A 22298-nucleotide genomic window follows, 5' to 3' on the forward strand; every position below is an offset into this window, starting at 1 on the left:
TCATTATTAATTGCAAATGCGAGCAAGGAAAAAAAGCCAAATGGTTTAAAAGAAAATGTGGTTCATAATGTATGTAGAAATCTCTTTTCAGGAGCCCAACAACTGTATCGCCCTTCCACAAATCTCAGGACGAGATGATTGAAAATATTAAAAAATAAAATAAGATGCAGATTATTCTTTTGGCAAACTCTTTCCAGTTTCAGAGTACTAAATCTCTTGCAGCTGTAGTTTAGTTTGGATATAGGTACAGCAAAAGTAAACTCAGAGGTGAAGAGGGAATATTATAGTGAAGATCTACAGGGAAATTCCAAATGAATCTTTGCTGCAGAGGTCTAACGGTAGGGATGCCATCTTAAGTGCAATTTCTAAAAGATTTAAATTGGGATCAGAAATACTTGCTCTGTGTAACGAAATAGCTGAAAGAATGCATTAAAGCCAACCCCATGGATCTGACTAAGTGTACTGTGGGAAAGTGTGCTTAGGTATTTGCTGCTAAGCCTTAGGGAACAGTAATGGGGGGCAGGGAATGATTGCCTTCTTAGAGGGAAGAAGGATCTAATCTAAATTGCTCTTGATCTCCACCTAGAGGTTTGCTTTAATGTTTCATCACAACTTCAGAGAAGGCTGCTTTGTCCATCCATTCAGCATGGGAGCAATTCAGCATCTTTAGCATGTACTATAACAGTTCTTCCCCACCAAAATTTAGTAATTTAAGAAGAGAAGAAGGCCATGAAGAGGTAGGCAGAAATGTAGTGACCCCATTCAGTCCAACCAGATTTGAGCTTATTGTCAAAGTGAGAAGATTATTATGGTAGATGCCCTTCACCAGAATAGGTAAGCAAATCTGTGTTCCAATGTCTAACATGCCACATCATAGAGTATAAATTTAACTTATTAAATAACTTTCATTTGAAAATGATGGTGAAACTAACCATCTGTGGCACTGATATACCAAGTAAAAGGAGGCATGGTGTCCAGTTTATCTTCTCCATAACAGACCTTTAGAAAAGTCAATCAGTGCTCATACTGCCCTGCTGTGAACAAACCACTCTAGTCCATTTTGTTGAATCAAAGTTAACTTATTTCCCAAGACATTCTCTAACAGTGTAACACACACTGTACAGTATATAATCTGCATCTATACTTCAGTTTGCCTTAATGTAGCTTGACCGTTAATTTTTTAAAAATGGACATAATTTGCATATATTATATAGCTTCCGCATTAAATAGTACAAGGAATTCATTTACATTAAAACTCTGTGCTATGCATTTTTTAAAAAATCAATATAGTAGAAATGTGGACAGGATGGTGGCATTTCAAGTTTTGTCATTTAAGTTAGTGAGCTATTTCAAGGAACTACAATACAGGAACTGCAATACACCAAATTAAGCCACTTCTATGTACATGCACATTTCCAACCGTTTACAAATAAATTGGGCAGGGGGGCAACAATACACAGATAATGATCCTGATATAACTTAATCTGAGGTGTATTTTTCTATTACACATACTTTTCATATACTGTACTTAAAAAATTACTATCTGCTTATATTCACCTAAATATTTTCCTGATTATTTTTTGATGGATGGATTTAAAAAAACCTTGAATATCTACAGGTGTCAAAATAGGTGAGAAAATTCTGTTCCAATATATACATTCCATCAAAGAATGAGACTTCAGAATCTTTGCCTGAAACTTCAGTTTCTTAGCTACATGCACTCAGGGCTTCCCCTCTAGCATCTCATTAAATACACAATCCTTTAGACCTGGTAGGCCCAGCAAGTATTCCTTCATGCAGCACTGGAATCCTGCTCTGGAAACCCCCAAAAAGGCCTGGGGTAACCAAACTCTCACCTTCATCTCCATCTACACCTTCCACATGAGTTAGAGGGAAGAGAACTCATGATTCAAGAAATGATAGCAGCACTTTACCTAAGTGGCTGACTCAACCATTGGCTTGAATTGATGTGATGCAAGCACAATTGACGCACACCTGAATAGCTGGGACTAGAACTCTGGGCCTCCAAATCCACAAATACAGGCCTCTGAGTCTAAATGAGATCTCTCTGAGTTGGGAGGAGGAGTAGGTCCCTTGTGTCCTCCTTGGGCAAAGCCAGTATGCTGCATTCTGTCCTGAGCACTTGCTCACTCCAGTGTGATAGATTCATATGGGAGCCAGCATACAACATACTTGGAATTTTAATCCATAGATATTGGTGCTTTACAAATGTAAAGTAGCAGATGTAAGATGGCGAAACTAGGCGAAAAGACACAATCTTGCTGAAGGTCACACATGTTACATTACTGCTTTGGGAGAGTGACCCCTAGCAAGAATGACTTGTAGCTTGAAAGCCAGGTCAAGCCATCACCTGTAATATGGTTACACAGACTGAACTTTGCGACAGGGCAAGTTGTAAACCAGCCCCATCCCGGCACTGTGCAGATTACAGAATTAATCAATGCTCCTCTTGAGAGAGCCTTTAACCTAAGCTGTGGATGTGGGTCTGCGTGTTGGTGGGAGAAGCATGAAGAGGGGACAAAGCCAGAAAAATGGCATCTCAGAATCAACAAATGGGTGAAATGAAAACTTAAGGAACCTGCCAGTAACTTGACTGTTGTGTGATTAACCCCTGCCTTTGGGAAGTGAAATATCTAAGTATTCTATAAACTCATCAGCCAGTCCACAGGTTCGCTTATGAAGTTAGTATAATGCTTATCTTGTGCATGTGGAAATTGAGGCATTGATATGAATTGTCCAATGTCAGAAAGCCTCTTTGGCTAGTACAGCCTGTGAGAGGAAGAGAGCCCAAGCTCAGAGGCCTGTGAGAACAAAGGACATAAACTTAATAAAGTAAGCAGTTTTCAATGAAGGACGAACACTTGTATTTTTAAATATCTCTGTAGCCCTCCGCCCACTCCACCCCCAAATTCTCATTTCCCATATAACCTGAGTAATGTACTTTAAATAGCAACAGGAATTTGGAACTCTGCTATATGCACCAGAAGACTTATTAGCCTAGATAGTCAAGAATGCTGGCAAAGGGCTGATTAGTATGTACTACATACATAGCTGAGGCTGAAAAAATACTGCGTACAAAGGATCTAACTGGCCATTCACTTTGTCTATTTGGTTTTGCAAATTTGTTTGCCCAGTTACTCTAGCATTCAGGCCCTACCTTCACAACAAGATTAGGCTATGTCTACACTACAGCTTATGTTGGCATTATTACATTGCTCCGGTGTGTGAATAAACCACCCCCCTGAGCAACATAAGTTATGCTGACATATGTCCCTCGTATGGACAGCACTATATTGGTGGGATAGCTTCTCTCCTGTCGGCATAGAGAGCATCTTCACTAGATGCACTGCAGCGTGTGTAGACAAGCCCTCAGAGAATCTTCAAAGCCTTGTAGTGGACAAGTTTTCTTTCATAAACAACCAGTTTAGAGTGGGGTATGTTGCTTGTTGTTACTTAGGTAAGCACCAACAATGTGCTCTGTGCTGTATAAGACACAAATGTAAGGGCAATCCCTGCCCTGCAGAGCTTGCAGTCTGAATAACATAGCTCAGACAAGGATCCCTGAGAAACCAGAGTATGGGATTTAAAGGGTCTTGTTTTGCTTGCAGTTTCCTCATCTGATTCTCTTCGCTGATTAACTTGAGGTAAATAAAGCATTTGACATGGGTTAGTATTTGGGGGCAGTGTCAGAGAAGTGAGACTTTGGGAGGGAAATGGAATGTGGCTGGCATATAGGAAGTTCCACACAATTAGGGCATCACTTAAGCAGGCACAAAGATATGAGCCAGCGAAAGAAGTGTAGGAGACATCAAAACTGGCTTCATTGGTGAATGGAAGGGATGGAGAGAGGGCACTATTAAAAAAAGCTCAATGATGTAGTCTAGCCGAGGACTGATTTGTGCAGGGCTTCAAAGGTAGGGACAAGAAGTTCAGACTTGATATTCTGGGCAAAGAGAAAGAAGAAAGGATAGGTGGGATAGGCAACGTAGGCAGCAGAATGACTAAGCGATACTTTCATTACTGGACTAGCTTTCTCTGAACCCTGCTGAGTAGCTCATTGTCTCAGCAGTTTGCATATCTAACCCATTATACTCTTTGGTTATTTTGATCAACAAAGCACCACTATTTTTATCACAGAAACACAGATGAGAAGCTCCATGGTAAGGTTTATGTTCTGGTCACAGCAAAGATGTTCATTCTTGAATGTGTTTCTTCATCGAAAAGATGTAAATGTTGAAATCCTTACTCAGCTGTCTTCCCTAAAGATAAATTAAAGAGGGTTGAGTGTTTTGATAAGAAAACATTATTGTACCTGCACAAGAATTCAAAGTCTCTGTACTCCCATTCATTGGAAGTTTAGGTTTGGAATTCTAAGTGTTAAAGCTAGTGAGTTTTGATTTTAAATTCCTCGTGTATTGATGAGAGATTAAGCCATTGGGGACCAGATTCACAGTTGGCAAAAGAAGTAAACAGAATTAGGCTCTCTTATGCCAGCAGTGAATCTGGCCCAAATAATTCAGATCTAATCTGTGCTCTTTTGGCCTGGATTGACATATGTTTTAAAATCTATTATGGCGCTTGCATCCACACACTGACAAGAGAACATTTTTTTCAAGGCAGGAGGCAAAGCTTCCCCATACAGCGCAGCAGCCCGTCTTCAATAAAAAGATGTCAGCTGTATATTTTCTAAACAAAATGTTTGCTATTTGGAACATTTGCTCTTAAAGCAAAGTCAAATTAAGACACGTTTTAAGGATTATTCTACAACATCGGTAGGACAAAATGCTATTGACTGCAGAAGAATGAATTTGATCAGTAACTCAGATGGTGATAAGTGCCAAAAATAAATTCAAACGGTATCCAGCTAATCTGAAAGCTTTTTGGAAGATATTCCTAGAACATACACACAATGACACCATGGTACCTCTAACATGGGAGCTGGTGGAGGGGGCAACATAGATTAAATGTTTGAAATGCTGCTTTGCACATTCAAAACAAAATTACCATTTTTATTATTATGTTTTGTATTTTACTCTGTTTTAACTTCATTGGATTAATCCCCAAGGGAAGAGGCTGGGGAAAATGCAGGACACACATAAACTGTTATGTAAAACCAATCAACAAAGATTATGACTATGATAGGCTTAGCTGAAAGTAATCACTGTCCCTGCAATATTTTGAGCCACTAAAGATTCTGTACTTGGGTGCAAGAGATGCAGTGCCCATAATGAGCAGGTTTGTTTTCCTTTGGACTAAAGATAAATATACAGCAAAGAATGAATTAAAAAAAATTCAAAGTATAACATACTGCCATACTCGTATGTCCTAGTAATCACACCAAATCTGACACAAGTATCTTCTCCCCACTGCCTCAGTTGTAACTTTTTCATGCCTGCAATTATGAATAAAATTATAAAAAAACATGTATTTACCACCCAAACTCCATAGTGTATGTGAGCAGCTGTGGCTAACGTAGTGAGTATGGTAAATGCCATTTCCTCATTCTTGCACAAGAGCCCTGTTACCACTGTGTAGACCACAAGAGCTAATGGAAACAGGAGCCAGTGGAAAGCTTCAGATGTGGTGTCACTCATCTGGCAAATTATCACTCTGCACTATTAGAATAATGTAATCAGTCAGATAAGATGTACTGGAGCAATTTATTTAAAGGAAGTGTGTTAATTTGTCTGCTAGAGTATTTTCAGTTGAAAAAGCATGTGGCTTAGGAAACATGGGTAGTTCCAAGACTGATATTTACCATAAATGATTGTCTTTGCTCCTTTATTGGCTGTGATTTTTACAGCACTTTATTCCATGTAATTTAAAACACAAATATTTTATAGAGACAGTGTTTTGACATGTTACACTTTGAATTTAAAAACAACTTTGCATAGAGAGGAGCTTGTTTGACACTTGTTTTCACAGAAACTCAAAAATGTTATACTAAATCAAACTTAATCATTGGAGCAATGGATTGAGGTAGAGGGATCATGGTCAAAGTGATGATTGAACATATAAAATGCTGTATAAATAAAAAAAATTAGTGTTTTATTGAGATCCTGAAACTGTAATATTATTGGTCTTCTATGTATTTTCACTAAATGAATTTTCATATCCTTAACCAAAGTTTCTTTCAGCTTGAAATGACTAAATACCAAACCATGGATAACATTTTCAAAAGCACTTAAGTCCCATTTTCAAAGGTGACTTAGGCTTTTGTGGGTCAGTGTTTTAAAGGTATTTAGGCACCTAAAGATCCAGACAAACTCCTAGTAGGATTTTCAAAAGCACCTAATTCAGTTGGTTCAAATGGGATTTTGTAAAGCCGCTAGTTGCGTAACTCCCATTAAATCAGTGGAGTTAGCTGTGTAGATGCTTTTTGAAAATCCCATGAAGCACCTCTCTACGTCTTTAGGTGCCTATAAACTTTTAAGAATTTGGCCCCAGGCCTGGTCTAGGCTTGAAAATTAGATTGACCTAGCTACATCACTTAGGGCTGTGAAAAAATGTGTGCCCTGTGCAATGTAGTTAGGTCAACCTAACCCCACCGTAGGTGCAGTGCAGCAAGATAGGCAGACCTTATAACATTAAGATTGCAAGAGTGAATACACACTCTTTCGATGCAAGCAGTGGCAAGTCAAGAAGAAATTCACCCACCCAAAGCTCATGCTGCAAAACATCTGTTAGTCTATAAGGTGCCACAGGATTCTTTGCTGCTTCTACAGAACCAGACTAACACGGCTACCCCTCTGATAAATCAGCAGAAGAATTCTTCAGTCAACCTACTACCACCTCTCAAAGAGGTGGATTACCAACAATGATAGGAAAAAACCCTCCATCAATGTCGGAAGCATCTACTCCATGGCACTACAGCAGCACTGTGCTGTAGTGTAAACATGGCTTAAGTCTCATTCAAACTCAATGGGGCTTAAAAGCCAAAATCATTTTTTAAAATGAAATAGTCACCTAAATCACTTATGCACTTTTGAAAAGTTTACCTCTTGTCAATTTAAGTTTAGTGCACAATTGAAATGTGGTAAAAATTAGTGTTTATAAATCCTAAAATCAATAGAAATACTTTCACAAATTAAAAAAAAAATAAAATGAAAAGTCCATTCCCCTGTAGAGTTTGAAATCCAAACACTACAGTATTAAGACTCTGAAAGTAAAGGTGACACTGACTTCACTGGTTCATTGTGGAAACTAAAAGAAATGGAAAAAGTAAAGTATATTAATTCATTTCACATTCAGTAATTTAAGGTGAAATTATTAAAAGTGCAGGTAAACTTACTGGCTTACAATGTATTCTTGAAATTGACAGTGTCCCTTTTAAAATACAATCAGTTTTAGAATTCACTTAGGGAGCTGTGTTGTGCTTTGCAGTATATCAATGAGAGTAAGTTACAGTAATCTTCCTATTGCATACATAGTATCTTTTTGCTGAGCAACTGTATATATCCAGAAGGTGGCATATGTATTGTTAATTATGTTAAATATGATTTTCCATTAAAACGGATTTGTTAAATTCTCAAAGTGTGTTTGTAATGTTTACTCACATTATTCCCTGTTTCCATCACAATAAATTACTTCCATTAACATAAGGCATCAACAAACTAGATTGTGCATAAAGAATTGTAATTGCAGTCATTTACTAGTTCTGAGATATATTGGCCAATAAATAATATACTATTTTAAACCTGAACTACTCTAGTCACTACAGATGACAGTAGAAAAAAGGTTAGAACTGAGTTTGTCAGATAAAAATGGAAGTGGGATATTAAGACTCTTCTGCTGATCTAATCCATTTCCCTCAGAATCGTTTCCTACAATCTATTCTCAGTGCTTTGGTTCTATTTAAACTAGCTTCAGAAAGGTGGGGTCCACTATTCCCATTCCACAAGGTAATTGTGTTAGGAATATTTCTTGATAGGTTAAAAAAAAATTTCTTAAATCCATCTTGTTAACCTCATTCCCATGTGTGAACCCACCTAATTCCTCTTTCCTTAATGTTTACACCCTTCCAATGCTACAAGTATTTTTATTTGACTTGTATTCCACACCTAGACCTTAGTGGCCATACTGCATATACTTGTCTTTCAAAGGTTATTCATGAGTCTCTCTTTTTCTGTTATATTAGTATTGATACCATTGTTTTAGTATTTATTATTGGGTTCAGGAAAAACTGGCCAGATTTAGACATAGCCTGGATCAGAGGCTCTAGAGAAAGAGCAGAGCTGAAGATTATGCCCTGGTTATGAGCCTGAATGGTGAGGATGGATGGATGGTGGTGCCCATTGTGACAGGAGGGAGGAAGAATGGCTTGTGGGGGCAGGGAAATGGTTAAGAATTCTGTTTTGGCTATGATGATCTTAAACATGTATGTATTCCAGTTGTCTTCTATTTCAGTCTATGTCCTCAGTCTTCTCCCACTTTGAACTCCCTGTTAACTGTCTCCATAGTTATGCTCACCTCCGCCCCATCCATTTATTAGCAGTGAATCTGAAATCCCTCAAGCAGTTGCAGTCTCCACACCCAGCTCCATGAGGAGATCCAAAAGGGCTCAGACTCTCCCATCCACCATCCTAAATCCTCAATACAAAGTGTTCTGTTATTCTGAATGTAAATCTCTGCCTGTCTTAGGGGAGTTTCTAAGCATGCCTGTAGTTCAGACAGAAGTGTGACATTTGTCTTCTGTGACTGTGTGCTCAGACCAGCCAACAATGTTGCCTGAACATTTCCCAGGATGCCTTTGAGATCCCTCGGAATAGAGGGAAGAAAGTTGTGTGCTTCAAACCAGCAGAGAAGTGGGGTGAATGGAGTGGCTCCAAGACTGGGCTACTGCCCCTGCCAAAGGGGCAGTGTGTGGGAGGGGGATGGGGGGGAAGAGCTGTCTCTTGGAGATAAGCTGCTGGTAGATATCTTTTTTTGTAAGCCTTGTTTTTTCCAGTTAGATGCTAAAACATTGGGAACTGTCTGTCTCTTAGAGCTTCTCATTAGAGGCTTTTCTCTTTTTTATTTTCCCCCAGGAGGCCCTTGCTTTACCTACCAAGTCTGACATTGCATGGTTTTGAGGTCATGTTGAAAGCAGGCTTGAAGTCAAAAGTGTCCAGTGGACAAATAAATATGTTGTGAAAGGAATGAGACATGCAAGATACTGGCAGGTAGAGAAAAGTGGGCTGCAATTTGTGGTCTTTAGGGCAGATAATGAAAACACAGTGTGTCAGAATCTCAGGGTGAACCTCTATTGCTATGACAACCATTACTTAGTCTCTGAAGGGAATATGTATAAAAGGTACCGATGGGGAGGAGAAAAAAGATGTCTGTTTTTGCTTTTGAAATGTTAGTGGTTTCAATTACTATTTATTTACACATTTTAATTGATGTAACCCTCTAATTCAGCAGTAATTATCTCAGTAAGACAGGATCTTGAAATACATACTACACTGATTAGCTGCAAAGAACTGCAGCATAACAAGGAACTTTTGGTTCCCCTTGTTGTTTGCCCCTTAAAAGTATCTTGACACTATATTGTTCTTCACTGGTTGAGATGCTTATTTAATATTTGCCTACTGCCTGTCAATTTCCCTCACTAGCAGGAAATCCGTATTTCTCACTTAAGAACATGCACAGCTCTCTTCGAAATGTAAATGGTATGACAAATTCATACAATGAAGCTTGTACCCTTGAAAAATGAGGCACCCCTCGCACGGCTGAGTGCAGTCTCCAAGATGGAGCTAATTCAGTTGTGACTGTCAGAGGCATATTTTTAAAAGGCTATTTGAACATCAGCACTATCCATGAATAGCCATTTCTGGTTTTACAAAATAAATGTTTAGAGGCCTCTAATGAGCGCTCATGGCTTCCATCCTGAACTGATAGGATTTCACATCTCCTGTAATGCAGGAAACTTCAGTTTCTGTACATGTTAAATTTGGTGGTACTGTATGCCAAACTAACACGTATACTGTAGTAATAAATACATATGCACTTTATTACAATGAGCATAGTACTGATTGATAGTCACTTTTATAGTGGAAACTGTGTACTGCAAATTATACCAGAAGTATGGTTAAAAATATGTTGTAAAATGTGCATCTTCCTGTCAAACAACTGAAATATATTTACCTCTGAAGAAACAATTATACTGAAAAGGTGTACACAGCTATAATGTTTGTCGAACATCTCTGCATTTGCAGGTCTCTGTATGAAGTTAATTGTTCACTTCACATAATTCTCAAAAAATCTTTTCATCCTTATATATTCAGTTGCATTATTTACTTAATGGAGTCGTATAATATCTTTTGCAGGTTGAGGCATATGGATTCGGTATGTTCCCAAAATGTAGTGCCAGGCATGAAGCCCAGTTAGTCAGGGTTTGTCCTGAGGCAGGCAAATTTTTCAACATAAGGCCCTGATTTAGCAAAACATGCTTAAGTCCCATTGAAATCAAGTGCTGTCGTGAATCAAGGCCTAACCCCTGATTTCAATGAGAGCATTAAGAATTATGTTCAGTTTTGTTGCCTGGTATTCCATATTGCTACTTCACAAGGATTTATCTTCCATCTACATTAGATGAAGAAAGAGGGTGCTACTAGGGCACGATGAATAAGTAATGTAAGAGAAATTTGGAGGAGCATCGCAAAGCATCACTTATGCCCTCAAAATATTATGTATACTATAGTACTTGTGATTGTGATGGTCCTCTAAACTGAGCTGAATTTCACTCAATTACACCTACATGTTGGAGGACATCTGGTATGTTTCATGAAATAAAGGCAGCATTGTACATAAAGCCCTGAAAAAGAAACCTTATAAAATTTTACTCTATTCTGGAATAAATATCAAAAAACCTGTACTAACACTGCTGAAAGCTTCAACATTTCAGGCAATTGGTGAAGTATATTTTTATAAACCAGGGTGTAATGTGGACACACTATTTAGACACTTAATTCCAGTGGCACAAGAGGAGTGAAAGTGATTCTGGTGAGTTTTTTCTTTTTTTCTTTTTTTTTTTTTAAACTAATGTTGCTCTTTTCTTTCTTTTAGTCACACCAAGTAAAAGAACAATTTAATCCTACTCATACAATAGTGTATCTAAATATAAACCATGGTCACAAAAATACTTACAATAACATTTGAGAAAACACCAACCATCCATAAAAACAGCCTGGTTTGTTTTGCTAAAATATCACACGGCGATAAAATCACCCAGATAGTAAGCAGAGCAAACAGCAGCACAGGAGATACCAGAGGTAGGAAGTCCTTCATACAAAGAATCTTTCTTCAGTGTTTTCTTTAAGTGTGCTCTGCAAATAAAGAAAATTATCTGTTTTATGGAGTGAGATGCATGTTATCTAATCTACTCCTCCCCAATAATTTCAAAACTCTAGCTTGAACAATGTCTATGAAGCTTAACAGTTCATCTCTCAAATATTATTACCACTGTGCAAATGTTTTAGAAAGTTAAACATTTTAAGAGATCCTAGAATACCTATGCAACTCTTCTTACTTGGCTAAAATTAGATTGTTTTATTCATGTTAGGTAGTCTTTGCTCAGCTTCCTCTATTCGTCACTGTCTAGCAATAAAACTCAAACCTCATACCGAGTGATTTGCAGTAGCTGTGTTTTTTGCAATTCTCATCCAATTTCACAGAAATCCACATGCTGTGCAACTATTTATTTAGATGATGAAACACTTTTATCTAGAGGCTGCTGAAATGTTTTCATCCATTATACATCACACTTAATGCTGGCACATTATTATTTGCATAGTTTTATATATGTTTCTGCTAAATGATTGTTGTGGCATCATCCAAATGCTATTGTAATGTGGAATCAATTTTAAGTAGTAAAATATAACAAAATTAATGTTTGTTTTTTCTTGATTGTTGATCTTTTATAGTACTTTTAAAGGGGGTAAAGAACTGATTGTCAGAGGAAAGGATAAATGTAAGATAAACAGCGATTGAGCCTGTACCCAATCTCTTTACTAACGCAAAACTCCCATAGAGCATATATTAAATCAATGGGAGTTTGGATCACTAAAGATTATATGATCTGAGTCATTGATTTATACTTATGAGTTAAAAGAACAACTTTACATTACTATAAACTGCAAGATGCCTGACTACTTGCATGTGTGTGTATTGTGATGGGGCAAGGCCAGATGGCTACAGTAGAGTAGTGAGGAACAGGTATGTTAGCCCCAGGCTAAACAAAGCCCTGGTACTATGGTAACCAAATGGCAGTTGCTCCAGGTTAATCAAGACACCTGGGGCCAATTAAGATCCTTCTAGAAGGCAGTGGAGCTAGCTAGATTGATTGGGACACCTGAAGCCAATCAAGGGCTGACTGGAACTAGTTAAAAGCCTCCCAGGTAGTCAGTGAGGTGTGGGTGTTAGGAGCTATAGCAGGGAGCTGTGCTGTTGGAGGAATGAAGCAGTACAAATCTATATCAGGTGCAAGGAAGGAGGCCCTGAGGTAACGGTCAAGGAGATATTGAGTGGGGGGTTGCTGTGGGAAGAGGCCCAGGGAATTGTACGTGTCCTATTTCCAAAAGTCAGCTATCACAGCTGTTAATTTTAGGGTCCCTGGGCTGGAGCACAGAGTAGAGTGTGGGCCTGGGCTCCCCTGTCCCCTCCCTGATTAATCACTGAGACTGGGAAACAACAGAGACTGTGCAAGGGAGGATTGCTTCTCCTCACCTCTGTTGTTGGCTTATGATGAAAATGGCTCAGTAGGCTGTGACCCTTGCCTCTAGAGAGAGAAGGGCTACGTGGAGGGTCACAGTGAGCCTCTGAGGCTAGCAAAATCTGCCAGGAAACGCAGGACCCACAGAGTCAAGGACAGAATTTTGTCACAGTATATAATCAGTGGTCACCAACCTGTCGATTGTGATCTCTGGCCACTAAAATCTGGTGGCGCAGCAGCAGGCTGCCTGCCTGCCCTGGCCTCAAGCTGCTCCCAGAAGCGGCTGGCATGTCTCTGCAGCCCCTGGGGGGCAGAAGGGGAACAGGCAGCTCTGCACGCTGCTGCTGTTTCTGACCCCCAGCGCTGACTCCGCAGCCCCCATTGGCTCGGAGCTGTGGCCAATGGAAGATGTGGGGGGGGGGTGCTTGCAGCCCTGGGGCAGGGTGGGGGCAGTGGGTCTCCACCTCCTCCTGCACCCAAACTCCCTCCCAGAGCTTGCACCCCCCCACCACCTCCTGCACCCCACTCCACTACCCCAGGCTCAGCCCAGAGCCCCCTCCCACACTCTGAACCCCTTGGCCCCAGCCCAGGGCCTGAAACCCCTTTATCCCAGCCCAGTGAAAGTGAGTGAGGATGGGGGAGAGTGAGCAATGGAGGGAAGGGAGAATGGAGTGAGCAGGGTGGGACCTTGGAGAAGGGGCGGGATACATCCTGGGTTGATCTTAAATTCCAAAAGTGATTTTGTGTGTAAAAAGGTTGGAGACCACTGATAGATAGATATAAAATATTAGGGCTGTCATTAATTGCAATTAACTCACACGATTAACTCAAAAAATTAATCACAGTTTTAATAGCACTGTTAAATAGTAGGATACCAGTTGTGCTTTCACAATAAAGAGATTGCACTACAGTACTCGTATAAGGTGAATTGAAAAATACTATTTCTTTTGTTTATCATTTTTACAGTGCAAATATTTGTAATAAAAATAATATAAAGTGAGCACTGTACACTTTGTATTCTGTGTTGTAATTGAAATCAATATATTTGAAAATGTGGAAAACATCCAAAAAATACTTATATAAATAGTATTCTATTGTTGTTTAACACCACTTGAGTAATTGCAATTAATTTTAATTGCTTGATAACCCTAATATATACATATATGAGAATGAATCAGGTCTGCTGAAATTTTTGTTTTGTTAAAAACAAAAACCTTGCTGATAAAATACCTGCTGATGTTCAGAGTAGCAGGGTGGGGAGAAAAGAAGGCAAGTTTACCAGAAAACCTGAATTTCTAATTACCAACGTTTCTGAGCATGACCAATAGAATCCAATAAATCAGACCTTGCTGGATGTTTAGAACTACTGTACTTTTCTGTTCAGAGTAGTGATATAAACCAGCAGAAGGCTTGAGAGAAGCCCTGCCAAATGATTGCATAAGAGGGAAAATGCTAAGCAAAACAAAGTCCTGAGAATGAGAGGAAAGAAAATACAGAATATTCACTAATCAAAATAAATACTAATTCTACCAGGTCTCTGGCACTTTTCAGGGCCAATAAGCCCACATTATGGGTTGGTTGCAGGCCCATTTTTGGAATGACACAGGAGACATCTCTGGTAGAAATATGCTGCAGGAGGCACAATGTCTCTTGGAGTACCCTAGCATGCAGGTGAAGAGCAAAAACTGCACCATTTCTTTGGATGGCGTAACCTACTCCAGCAGCTCAGCAAGCTGGTGTGCAAAGGGATTGGGATATTTCCATTCCTCTTCCCTGCTTCCTTGGGCTCGGTCTTTGTAAAGCACTTTGAGATCCACAGTACAAAAATGCTGTGTTAAGTGCTAGGTATTTTATATGCTATCTAAATTTAAAACTCTCTAGTATTTATATTTCACTAATGCTTAGAGGCCTCAACCAGGTTGTACTTAGCATTATATATGCATGTAATAAATGACAGTCCTTCCCCCAAGGAGCTTGGAATTTGAAACAGCAGATGTTTATTTCATCCACCTGTTACAAGCAAATATAAGGGAGAGGGCAGGACAGTATAATTAAAACAGGCAATTTTAGCATAGACTAGCTGTGCATACAATTTCATAGGTGTAATACACCAACCATTAGCAATAATCACAACTTGCCACCTGACTAGCCATTATCTGATGGTAGTTTTTTATATGCTTCATGGCAGGGGTGAGTTTTAAAGAGGGATTTGAAAGAGGATAAGATGGTGTATTGAGTGTAAGGTACTCGACAACAATAATTTACCTACACTGGCCAATAACATTTGGAGAAAATCATGGAGCACATTTGACTGCAAATAAAACACAATATTATTAACCAACAAAGTACATGTTTAATTTGCTTGTCGAAAAACTGGAGTTATAAAGAGGAACTGGGTTAGACTGTAGGCCAGTGGGAGAAACACTTCCAAGAGCTTCTTCCATTGGCATAGGTACTCCACCTCCGTAAGGGGCAGTAGCTATGTTGATGGGAGAGCCTTTCCAGCTACATAGTGCTGTCTACACTGGGGGTTAGGTCGATGTAACTGCCTAGAGTGAGTGACATAGTTATAGCGACATAAGTTTGTAGTGTAGACCAAGTCTAAGTGTCTGGAGGACTGAAAGTGACAGGGAAAGAGGAAGACTTATAAACATTAAAAAGAAACCAATGTTACAGATTTTTTTTCTGTAGTCAAGTTTTCACGCAGTACATCTGTGCACCAGTTGCTGACTGAAAGGAACATAGCTTTTTCAAATGTTACATGTATTTCTCTTGTGAGGAAAGCATAAAATGCAATGATTTAAGTAGGATGGTATGACACTTATGTTAATGCACTTATGAATGTTGTACAGCATCTGCGGAAGTGAAAGAAATATACTGCAGCCTGCAAAGAAACAAGATTCATATATGATGTTTTATGGACATGCTGCATTGATGGCATCAAATCTTTACTGACATAATAACTGAACTATTCTGCCTTGTTATGAGAGAATTCTCTACTGGGTGTGTAAACTGAGGTCAAAGGAGCAAAGAGTCCTGTGGCACCTTATAGACTAACAGACGTATTGGAGCATGAGCTTTCGTGAGTGAATACCCACTTCGTCGGATGCATGAAAGCTCATGCTCCAATACGTCTGTTAGTCTATAAGGTGCCACAGGACTCTTTGCTGCTTTTACAGATCCAGACTAACACAGCTACCCCTCTGATTGCCGCTGTATAATTATCACTATTAGCCAATATATTTTTATTAAGTGATGCTGCTGCAAATGGTTAACCATATAGATTCCTGCATTTTGTAAGATGAGCAGTAGAAGCTTTTAAGAGACATTCAGAGCAGAGTGTGTTGTAATGATGTTACTAAAAGATTGCATCACAGTTCAGTAATTATTTGTACTATAGTAGCATCTATTGGCTCCAGCTACGATCAAGTCTCTATTTTGCTAGGCGCTGCACATTCACATAAGAGACAGATCTACCACAAAGAACTTGCAGCTGAGATAGATAATTAACCATAAACACAGAAGCCAAATTATTTATAGATCAATGTGCTTATTAGGAAAATGGTAGGTTGGCAATTTAATATACAAATATTCTGTTTATAATATGATTTATTTTCACTACTGTCATCATTTGACTGATTGTCATTTTGATATTCACTTTAAAAACACAGCAGCGGCTTTTTAAAAAAAATCATTTATTCTTCTTTGAGTCTGAAGTAACTGGCAAAGGAACGGGGATTCCCTTGCATAACTATGCCAGCAGCTATCTGTGTGTGTTTGTATTACCACAGGCCTAGGAACCCCAGCCATTGATCAGTACCCCACTGTGCTAAGTGTTGTACAAAGACTGTCCCTGTGCAAAAAGTTTACAACCTAAGTATGAGACAACAGATGGAAAGAGACAGACCAGGGTGTACAAGGAAACAGACAATACTGGTCAGTATGATGGGCAGTGGAGATATGCGGTACTCCTGTGATCTTTGGTGGCGTATCTTCTTTCCTTTCTGTTTGTCTATGTAGTATTTTCCTTTCTGACCCCCTATCAAGTGTTTTCCAGCTGGTTTATTTGTTGCTTAAGTCCCCCTAGGATGGCTCTGCCTCAGTTTCATGATTATATGGCTGGATAATTGTCATAATGTCTGTGTTTTAAAATTGTGCAAGTTTGTTACGAGGTAGAATTGCACCCTCTGGTGATGTAAGCTTTGAGTTTGTAAGTTTAAACTTCCTAAAATCTTAATTATAAAAAAGTACTCAACTGGTTTCACAATACTAGCATTTTGTAACAATTTTTGTAAAAACAAGGAAATTCAGAATGCAGGATCCTCTATTTGTAGAGGATGTGCAAACAAATTTAGGATAGTATGTACTGGGGTCAACATAGCACAGCAGGGTTTCTTGGCTTGGCTTGTCAAGAGATTTTGGCTTTCACCAGTCATTTTTCCCCATTGTAGAACTACCAAAGTCTTTGGCACGATTTGGGTTGATTGGTAACTCAACAAAGGAAAACTAGAATAGTAGGGATATTGGAGTCAGGATAAAGTTGTATTAAGGAATACTGCACTAGCTGCATGGAGACTAGTCAATATAGCCTGTATGTTCTTTAATAAATACCAAATTTCAACCATCTTCCAAAAGGAGAAAAAAATAAAAACAGTTCAGATTGTAATTTTTTGGGGTGTTGTTTTTGTTTGTTTTGTTTTTGGAGGTGGTGGGTTTTTTTTGGGGGGGGGGGTTAGCCCTCATCTGCCTCTCCTTCCCAGTCCTTACAAAAAAACATCCGTCCTCTCTATGAAACAGCTGGAGGGCTTGCAGCTTGAAGAAGCATCCCAAGTATTTTGTAAATACACTTATATACATTCTCAAGCGTACTGCTCTCAGAATTGTCTGTTTAATGTGCATTGCAGCTAGCTTTGTTTTCTATTAAGCAAGAAGGGCTAGTTCAATAAAATCTTGAGTTACATACAGCAGTTCTACCATCTGCATCACATTACAACAGACATGAGACAAAACACCGACTCTTGAGGTTAAATCTAAATTTCCTGCTTCAATCCTGAAGTTTGATTTGTTAGAAGAAAAGCAACCAAGAAGAACAGAAATAGAGACCAGTGCTAGAAATAGAATTCAAAGACCATTAGTTCTCAGCAATTTGTTATTTTTATGAATTGTCATTTTAGTTAGAAATAACACACTGACCACAAATGATAATCTTGCTAGCTAAAATTCCATCTCCAAGAGGGGACCGATACACCAGTCACTGCTTTATACCATTCGCCCAAATAAACTTTTACCTAATGTAATCTTTTATGAGGGTGGGGGGGTTGAGTGTATTGGGGAGGGGGTAGTTTTTAAGAAGTCGCCCAATTTCTTCAGCACATTGCCTCCACTGTCTTTTTAGCTGAGGAGGCCATTGGAACTTATCAAGACTGTTTGTTTTTTAATTAGCATTAAGAAATCCCTTCTGCCCAGCAACTGCATAGCTGCTTCTGCATCACTCTCAGTCTCTGCTGATTCAGGGAACAGAAGGCATGGAGTGAGAATCTGACCCAATCACAATCACTCAGCCATTGGGCCATCCTGACTCCTGTCCAAGCAGTGATTTTTGGGTCTTGATTTTTGAAATTCCCTAAAATCACACATTCAATCAATTACCTGTGTTGATTGAAATCTCAAACTTGGGACATTAGGAGACACTCAATAGAAATCATTCAGTTTTTTTAAAATCTAACTACAAAAAATCAGAACGTAAAGTAATGCAAAATCTGAGTGTGAATATGAATGCTGTGCACTTCTACAACGACTTCATTCTGAAGTGAACAGAACTAGTCAAGCTTTTTGTTTACACAAAAAATCCTTACCACTTCTCAACCCAGTCTGTTTCTGAGCTACATCTCAAAACACTACTGTGAGAAATTATCCCTATTTTATAGTGAGGAAATTGTGTCACAGGCAGGTGACACAGAGTAACATAGGGAAATCCAGTGGTGAGATGGGAATAGAACCCCCAAGTCCCAAACCTGGGCTTTAGTGACAAGATCATCCAACCCTCTTTTAGACACACAAAATAGGCAGTTAAAATGCATTTGTATCAGTAATCATGTTAGTCATGTCAGGAAATACTAAAGGACAAAGGCACATTAGGAACAAAGATGCCTTTTGAATTTCCAAAGCTATTTTTGAGATTTAAGTTTTCCGTTATCAAAGAGGCAGCTGCAGAGGCAATTCTGACACCTCAAACTCTTGTTTAGGGCTTTTGAATTCAATCCTTATCCTAACACAACAGTGTTTGTTAGTTACTTATGTGACTATTTCTACAGCAGATGTTGCCATAGCATATGTACACCTTATGGAAAATTAAAAACAAATATCTGTCACCTTAAAGGCCGACTTAATAAAATGACTGACCTGTTTTGTGCTGTGTATAAGCCTCTCTCCTTTGTCTAATGGTAATTACGTAACACTTGTTTAAAGAGCCTTAGGCCATGCCCAGAAGGTCACAAATCTCCTCCAGACTGTGAGAACAAGTTCAGCAATGAGACCTGCCACGCCACACTGTTGCTGTCATTTTTAAGCCACTGTTGTACTTCAACCCAATGTCGTTCTTTCAGATAAAATTTGGTTTCTAAACACTTTCCATCTGAAAAGGGAAACTTCCCCCATTTTGGCAGCGGGGTGGGGGGGAAGAGAAGGGAGACACGGAATAGGGCTGGGCAGTTCTTCTTCACATAATGCAGAAGCTAAGGCTTTGTCTACACTACGTGTCTTTTAGTGGCAGCTGTGTGGCTACAGCCGTGCCACTAAAAGGTGCACAGTGTAGCCGCTGTTTGTCGGCAGGAGAGAGTTCTCCCACCGACAAAAAACTTCCACCCCAACGAGCGGCTGTAGCTTTGTCCAAAACGCTGTTCAGACCAGCACGTTTCATCAACAAAACTTGTCTTTCGGGGTGGGGGGGTTAATACCTCTGAAGGACAAAAATTTTGTTGTTCAGTTGCCAGTGTAGACAAAGCCTAAGAGTTAATTCTGACTGAACTGAGCCCTTAAATGCTTGGCAGTTTAGTAGTATTTCAACCTGCATCACTAATATTATAGAAACCAATCTCAGTTGCTCAAATGACAGTGATCCTAAGGTTACAGCTATACTGCAGAAAACGAAACAAAACACAGCAGTGAGTCTCAGAGCACAGACTCAGGCTTGAGGGGCTTGTGCTATTGGGCTAAAAATAGCAGTGCAGATGTTCCCATTTCAGCTGGAGCCTGGGCTCTGAAACCTAGCAAGGAAAGAGGTTCTCAGAGTGCAGGCTCCAGCCCACATGGGAATGTCTATGCTGCTATTTCCAGCCTGGTAGCATGAGTCCCAGTCAGTTGCCCCAGGCTCTGAGACTCACTGCCATAAGGTTTGTTTGTTTGCAGTGTAGATGTGCCATAACTGGCCCATCTCATCACAACACTAGTTTCCCTTTCACTCTCTAGATTGATAACCCTATATTCAATGACTGCTGAAGAGTCAAATTTAAAAATGATTCATTTACACCTAGCACCTGGAAAAATGTTTGGCATCTCAGAGCCTAGAAAACCCCTCCCCACCCCATATTCCACATTTTAGAGACGCTAGACTGTTTGGAAAAAATTTCACTGTATTGAATGTTTAATACACCCTTGTTAAACTTTTAACATTCGGAGGCACTGGTAGCTGGAGAAGTGGCTGTTCATAGAACAGGACTCATTCTCACTGTTATGCATTTCTGGAGAAAGGAACTTTTTTATTTTCATTTAATTTCTAATTCCACTGAGTGGCGGGGCAAACAGATTATTACATAATGAGCTGCTTGCTGACTACACATTGAGTATTTTATTATTTAAAATGAACTGAAAAGAATCAACTAAGACAATTTTAGAATTTACAAACTTAACATGTCTGAAATATGCAACTTTAAGCAATTTAAGCAAACAAATACATATTCAAACATACCGCTACAGCATGAATTAGCACATACAAGACATCTGATTTTACATGGAGACAGGATAGTTGTGCAAAGCATGCATGCTATCTGCATGTACAAAGACTCTAACATTTGCATGCATGTGTTTTGTATTCACAGTGAGTTTGCACCCATATTTGCCACCTAAGGCATTGTCATGGTAGAAATCTAGCATAAGATAGCTCCATATAGTACAGTATACATTGATATCCCTTTTGAATCAAGTCATTAGCCAATGTTCATGATCTTCTGGGTTGTTTGTGTTAGGAGAAGTTGATGATGGAGACTTGTATTTCTTTGAGGCAATCCTCTTTATTTACAAACAATATACACAAAATCCTGTTTCCCTGAACACAGTAGGAATCAAACAGGCAGGAATTTCTTTGCTAACAATTCCAAGCCTCTTTTCAGCTAGCACTCTGCCCCAAAAGTTCTCCCTCTTGCATTTCTCTCAGAGCCATGTTACTAGTGTTTCACTTGCTGGCTGCTTCTCTGGTGTGTCTCCTCATGCACAGCTCTACGAAACATTACCTCGCCCCCCCTGTATTTGCCCTAAGCCCCCAGAGAAACTCTAAACACATATAGCTCTGCTTCTGTCCAGTCGAGCATGTAGCCTGTGTTTTGGGCAGTTGTTCCTATTGTTTCTCCAAAAAGGACCTTACCTGTTTCTTACATTTATCCTGAATGAATTGTGGCTAGCATGCACATCAGCTTCGATAGGATTTCACCCAGCCTCCATCATAACAATACTTCCACATGTACTAAGCTGGTGAATATATTAGCTAGCACATGCTAAGAACACACCTTTAAATCCTAATTGAGCCAAAGTCTAAGTAAACTGTACAGGTTTGAAAGTATCCCTTAACGTTACCTAATGACTATTCAGAATGATTGGCTGCTTTGCAATAGAAAGTACAGGAAATCATTATGAAATGAGTTACCAATATGTACGGAAAATTTATATTAGCAGTATATGCAAATAAAAAAGCAATCTCTCTCCTCCCTCAGTTACCATTTGAAATGCATTTTCTTGGACTATGCAAGAGATCTGCGTTCTCACTCCTGAAGCGGACAAAAGCTGGGGCAGTGGCAGAGAGAACACATTGCCTCATTCTACAGCAATCCCTCTAGCTGAACCAAGTGAAGAATCAGTGGACTCTGAAAGGAGGCACATCCAGTTCTCTCTGGCCAAAAGAAATCTGAATGTTTGCTATGATGCAGAATGTTTAAGTGGATTAGACTATGGGGAATGAATGCTCTATGCAGACTGCACTCAGAAAAGGCCTTTGAAAAAAAAGGCAAAGGATTACAATTACAAGTCATTTACTTGTACTTTAAAGTTGATAAAGAGAAAACAATCTTTTCTAAACCAAGGGAAATATGAAACTCTAAATAAAATTGTTTTCCATGGTATTATATTATTGCCATTCTCCCTTTTGCAACATTGATATTTAAGTAATCTATTTTGCTACTGATGTCCTAGATCATGCATAAATTCTAATGCTAACCTGTGCACCCTTATTGATCAGCACAAGGCCCTGAGAGTTGAGACTGCTTGGTTTAATTCCTGCCTCTGCTTATGACTCTGTGACCTGGAGTAGGACACTAAA

At 39.2% G+C, this 22298-nt stretch overlaps 1 long non-coding RNA gene and 1 pseudogene across 1 annotated transcript; one reads left to right on the top strand and one right to left on the bottom strand.

Moving 5' to 3' along the window:
• Nucleotides 1-826: 826 nt before the first annotated feature.
• LOC120399270 overlaps nucleotides 827-22298 on the bottom strand; it is an 89174-nt pseudogene continuing 67702 nt past the window's right edge.
• Nucleotides 12417-22221, top strand: LOC120399272. The gene is made up of 3 exons (XR_005595061.1): nucleotides 12417-12502; nucleotides 16504-16648; nucleotides 21697-22221. It is a non-coding gene; the product is annotated as an uncharacterized LOC120399272 (long non-coding RNA).

Source organism: Mauremys reevesii, linkage group 2, assembly GCF_016161935.1.
Source record: "Mauremys reevesii isolate NIE-2019 linkage group 2, ASM1616193v1, whole genome shotgun sequence".
NCBI lineage: Eukaryota > Metazoa > Chordata > Testudines > Geoemydidae > Mauremys > Mauremys reevesii.